We start from the raw sequence: 6,361 nt of genomic DNA, 5'->3' as shown, positions 1-6,361 counted from the left end.
AGTTTACATTTACATGCACATAAACCTACACCACACTACAGGAAAGGGAAACCCCCCAGTTGCATCAAAGGGCCTCTTTAAAACTTTTCACCACATCGTTTTTTTAACGATTTTCTATTGTGATTCCAACAACTCCAGACAGTGTCAGGGTGAATATGCCACGCTACAGCGACCACAAACCGTTGATTGATCGATACGATGGTTAATACAGTGTGAAGAATCAATATTGACATTTTTATTCCTCCTCGTGAAAAGGGCACATTTCGGGGATGAAATACGGGGAAACATTTTGGCCACAGACTGGATCTCTGAGGGTGATTGAAATCATGGTGGCTCTCAGGTTTTAATGTTTTTCTTTAATGTTTTTTTAATGACACAACAAAGGGAATCTGCCATATTTATATTCTCATCTCGCGCCCACGCATACAAACACACTGACACACACACACAGTAGTAAATTGGTCAGAGCCACTTAAGCCAGCAGGATCCCCTCAACAGCTAACCCAGTATCTTCCTTGATTAATAAATAATGCTCTTGCATCTATTATGCATGGATATATACAATATGGACGTATGAAGAAGACAAAGCCGTGTATTAAACCAGCATCGTTGGCATAAAAATGTACATTATGCTAACATAATTGAGTACAAAACGATGATGCAACACCAGAAGTAAAGAGTGTAATAATAAGAATATATCCTCCACAGATTCTCACTCTACATATATGATCATTAAATGCACACCCTATGCAAACCACAGCCCTCTGAATTGCTCAGCTCTTCTCTTTTTTCTCCGTTATCCCTCAGTAGAATTAGTCTTTTTTGACCAATGGCAGTAAGGCAACCTCCTCAGACATGATCTCTTTACTGGTTATTATATATACTTATTAAGGAGCCTTTTTCACATGCCTCTTCAATGTGTTAAATGTAGCTTTGTCATGGGATCTACAATGGGGCTAATGGATCCTTGTCTTGCAAACACACATACAGTAAGCTACACATATAACACATGTGCATAATGCAGGTTGCAAACACTGTCTCTGAGGTCACCCACCTGTCATTTAAAGCCACCACGCCCTTAATTATGTATAACTTTGATACGTTTCATAGGTTTTTGTGCATGTGAATGGTCTGCAAAGGCTTAAATCCCAAATGTTGAACAGTAGAGCACGTAATCACGTAAAAGTAGAGGCATTAAATACAAATATGAACCTAAAGATGTGCATCATATGTCCTCTTTAAAGGGTTGAATTACATAAAAATTCTCCCTCTGCACAGTTTCATGAAATGGAAATTAGCTAGACAAAACTAAAACTGTACCCCGCTCTTCACATGTTTATTTCTGCTGTCAAATGGTACATTTCAAGTGTCCACTCCATTTCTCAGCACTGCATCTTGCTGCTAGCTGCGGCGCTAACAGGCTAAAGTCCACAAAGTTTTCATTCACACTTTATTCCCCGCTTTCCAAGAACTTTGTTTCATGGTTTGATGAAAGGAGCTTTTTAACGAGGAGGAACCAATGTGTTTTTTTCTACATATGTTTCTACATCTTTTCTCAGGTAGCTGTGAAACCCTTCTCTAAGTTGTGAGAATCACCTGTATAATTGAACCCGTGCTGTAACAGGTGAGAACAGTCATAACATTTTAAGGTAAGATAGAGTGAAAAGAGAACACATTTAGCTCGTAGCAGGGTGTAACTACCACGATCGTGCTGCTGCAGGGAACTGATTATTCACCTCTGCAAAGTCTGCAGTTCCCACCAACACCTTTCTCTTCTTCTCCTCCTTGCTGCAAAGTCTCTGATTGGCCGGTCAAGATCCAATTTACCCGGTACCTCGCTTTCATGGTCACACTTTGTGCTCAAATCTCATTTCCCTTGACTCCGTTGAAGTGCCCTGCTGTTCTGGACATCAAGTTGTAGAAAAAGCTGCAGAATGAAACACCAATTTTGATCTTCTGGAACTCACTTTTGAGCAGAGACAAGCAATTAGCAACTATCTAAAGAAATATATATCTTAGGGTCTATTATCGACTTAAAGATGAAATGGTTTTGAATGAAAGGAAGCCGTAAATGAGATCATGTTGTGTCTTAACGTGTAGCTGCACTCACAGACCCTCTCTCTTCTTCTCACACACACTTACGCACAAGAACTTGGCAGTCAGACACCGTAACTACTCAACAAATTGCTGTCCGGCCTGCTGTTGGCCTGTGTGCATCATGTCTCATTCGAACGACAGCTTCAAATTGCTTATTATGCACTTTCTCTGTAGTGCTACGCTTGCACATGCACGCCACAATCTCAGCAGCAGCTGACTAGGGAAACTGAGGAAATAATTGTCTGTCATTCCTCGTTGGCTGCTTTGACGTCTGGCGAGTCTCTCTGCGGTGCACTAACACAGTTGTTTGAAGTCAGTGTGGTGGGAAGTGGCACGGCGCAAGCTACATGCTAGTTCGCATCTGCGTTGCATTCCAGCATCCACACAGTGTCAGACTGTCTGGTGGGCAGATGAGAGGTTGGAGGCGAGAACAGGCTGAGCATAATAGCCCCGTGTTTGACCCCCGGCAGATGGACAAGACAGCTTCTGAATGGAGATTTTCAAATATCATCGTCCTCTTTCTCTCCAAATCCGGCCGGACGCCCAGACAATAGAAAAGCTGCTTTGTCGTCCTCTCATGCATTTAGAGTGTGAAACCTGCTGCTTGATATTGGACACAGAGAGCATTGTGTTCTGTTTTGTTCAATTGCATATGTGCAGAAGGCTCTAGACAGTAGTTTTCACTTCTCCTTTTCATTTTCATACTTGGAGTGGACATATCTGAAGCATGAATCAAAATAAGTCTGAAAAAATTACCTCAGAGGTCTGAAATCGACCGTCAGTATGGATGTGTGTGTCTAGTGTTTATTTAAGCATTGCTTCTGTTTAACTTGAACAAATCCAACATGAAGAGAGGTGAGGGGACTGCTGTTCATGAAACAAATGCACATAGAAAAGTAGAAAACAGAAGCTGCATGAAGTCAAATTGTCCCTAGTCGTGTTTTCTGCAACACTAATGTGCCAAAACATATGCACATGTTGCAGGGGTTTGCACGGGTCGGGCACCACAAATATTAACCAGTATCTCATTCATGTTTCATGGGGAAAGTGGCTGTGTATGTGTGTAATGAACAAGGCCCCCGTGGGATAGTCAGCAAGATTCCTGGTAAAACTTTCCCTCGTGTTATCAGCCTTACCCACATTTCACTCAACGAGGGCGACAGTCATCACAGAAAAATGTTCCATTTTGTCCACTGGAGTGTCTCTAAGTGATGGATGTCTCCAGAGTGCAGCTGCCTGCGGAGCAAATGGGAAAAGCAGCGAGGATTTTAGCACTGCTTTTTCACAGGCGGCGAGGAGACGGCATGTGAGGTCACGGAGGAGCAAATATCGCCCTGAGAGAGAGCGTTAAGGACTTCGGCACCGAGTGTTCGGATCCTCTCCCTGCTCTGGAGGAAACCAAGCATATCATTTGGGTGCAGCGCCAAGGACAGGTGAAGGGCGCGACACTGACCCGATGCTGTGGGGCATTATGGGATTTTTCAGCCCTCTGTTTGTCTGTGGTACCACAATCAGTGCAAGTGTCACCTAATATCATCTCCAACTTGCTAAATGCTTATTACATCTTGTCTGAGTCACAGCACACCATATGGCAAATGCTATGATTTAGAATATAAAAAAACTGCATCCCAGCTCTGCTCTGAGACACACACTGAAATAAAGCCTCGCTTCTGAACAGATGTGCACATCAAAATGTGATTCATCGGGCCAGAATTGGCATTCTCTGCTACACCCCGACTGGCGGGGCTCGTGTACTGATCTGCGTGCACGGCGGATAATATGCTGTCTTTAGCGGGGATGAATACAAGCCCGGATAAGAGAGTCTGCTGAATAAATGATGTTTATAATCATAGCCCTGGGTGTCAGCTAATGTGCCCGGGGAGACGAGGGTGGGGGAGCGAGGGATGAGGAGTTTCCAATCATCTGTCCAAGCAAGCCCCTCCAAGGCAGATGATAATGTGGGGCTAAACTGCAGCACGGGTGGGTAATGGGATTGTGTGCATGCTGCTGTCCTGCTGGATAAGCTCCCCTGATAGCGCCACTGACCTCCCCCACGATACACAGAGGGAGGCAGATACATGTGTGTGTGTTCAGGTTGCATATAGGAAACAAAAGGGCAGCTGTAGGTGGGCCGGTGGGGAAGGTGAGGAGGTGTGCTGGCGGAAAGTATATTGGAAGAACAAATTTTAAAAAAGGGAGTACGGGTCAGGAATGGAAGCTCAGGAGGGGTTATGTGTCCTGTGATTACATTTGTCAGATATCGGGTCTAAAGCTCAAGGAGGACGCTTGTTCTAGCAACTACAGGAAGAAGTATAAAAGGCGAGTTTCATCGTGTGACCCTTGTTCCTCTTTCTGCAGGCCGTTTCACAACCGGACGGTTCCTCTTGACATATCGAGCAATTTTCTGATTTTGTCCTCTATTTGCTGTTTCTTTGAAAAACTGCAAACTGCTGATTGCCAGATATCTCCTATAAGCATTCATGACGCACCTTTGAAATTAATTCAAAGAACTAAAAAGGTCATAAAGTGAAAGCTGCCAATGCGTGTGTATGTATATGAAGCTTTTATTTTTATCAGTATCATCAAATTCAGCCTCAAGCTTTGATGATAACTCGCTGACTCGCTCCAGCAGAGACGGGTTCACACCCCTGTAATAAAGATGTTCCTGATCGGCACTTTGAAGAGAAGCTGTGACGGAGGTGTCCTCAGCGCCCTTGGCCTTTGGTGAAAAGATTGTTTTCACACACTGCAGTTTGTCCCATAAACTCTGTCTTTGAGTGACTTTTAGCACCTTTGGATGTCAAGATGTAGATCTACAGAGACCAACACACACACTACAACAAAACACTTCCATCAGGAGTAACAGCTTCACAAACGATGCACATATAAAAACACATGAAAATGAAGAAACAGTTTCACCAGGTCGAAGGTCAAAACACAACGGAAGCCAGGGGACACTAAAGAGTGACGCACACAGCTGGGACCGGAGGGCTTGTTGACGTTCAGGATTAAAAAGCCAACCTTCTGATATACTGACAAACACTTCCAGCTCTGAGACAGACTCACTCTGCCAACAGGTGTCCAGCTTTATGATCCTGAACGTCACCAAGCCTCCGGTCCCAGCTGTGTGCGTCACTCTTTAGTGTCCCCTGGTTTCCGTTGAGTATGTAGTTGGGGAAGATGTCACATTTGTGTTTTTAGTATGTGCATCCTGGGAACGTTTCAGGCCGTTGTAGCGCTTGTCGGCCCCCGTACAGATCCCACTAAAACCAGATTACCTAAACACTCAAACAAACCTTGCTCCCTTTAGTCTCTGTCGTGTAGACTACTTTCAAACTTCAGCCGTGGATTTCTGTGTTGGCTTGAAGTGTGCGACAGCTTTAAGAAGAAAAAACCCCTCCTTAGAACCAGATGAGCGGTATCTAAATGAGGCATAATACATGTGAGAGTGACATAACCATGTTGAAGGGATGTAAGCAGCCTGACAGGAACATTGCTTCTAGCAACTCCTGTGTTGCATTAGTGATGGTTTTCCAGGAGGCGCTCACAAAGAGTCTTCAGAGCGCGCTCCTGAGCCGCAGCCAAACCCGGAAAAGCCCCCAAAACAACGGGCCATGTGCACACAGGCCCTGACACTGCTTCATGTTGTTATTCATAACCCGCCCTCAACCGGGGCCAAATCTATTTCCCCCCACTTCACACAAATATATAGGTCATCCCAGTTCTAAAAATGGCTGCCTCTCCCTGGGGCTTTCCGGAGCATGAAATAGACTTTACATCACGTTAGCCAAGCAACCAGGAAACGTTCCCTATTTTTTTTTTTTGGTGCTCATTTTTCATCCCCCTTTTGTTGCTGTAATCTAACATATGGCGCCTCTCTCCCTCTCCCCTCGTCTCTCCCAGTTTATGACCTGAATAAGATATCAGCAGTTTGCCAGGTTTGGAAAATGACAGGCGAGGCAAAAGTCATGTAGAGATTTAGATAATATGGTCTCGGGAACACCTTACAGAGGTGCCTTCCAGACTTCCTGTACGCTGATAAGGAGGAATTCGGTGGGTGGATTTCAGGAGCTTCGGGATTTGCAGGGCGCATGCTGATATGGCGACAGCAGTCACATGATAGACAGCACAATTACTCCCCTACCTGTTTAAAATGCTATCCCCTCAACCAGATATGCAATACCCACTCTAACTTTGGGCAGTGGCTGCAGAAACACAATATGCTAAAATCAGCTGCTCTCGCCTCCTTTGTGGGTTTTGACAA

The sequence above is a fragment of the Eleginops maclovinus genome, chromosome 21 (assembly GCF_036324505.1).
Source record: "Eleginops maclovinus isolate JMC-PN-2008 ecotype Puerto Natales chromosome 21, JC_Emac_rtc_rv5, whole genome shotgun sequence".
Taxonomy (NCBI): domain Eukaryota; kingdom Metazoa; phylum Chordata; class Actinopteri; order Perciformes; family Eleginopidae; genus Eleginops; species Eleginops maclovinus.
The sequence above is the reverse complement of the archived record's forward strand: the minus strand, read 5'-3'. Positions refer to the sequence as shown.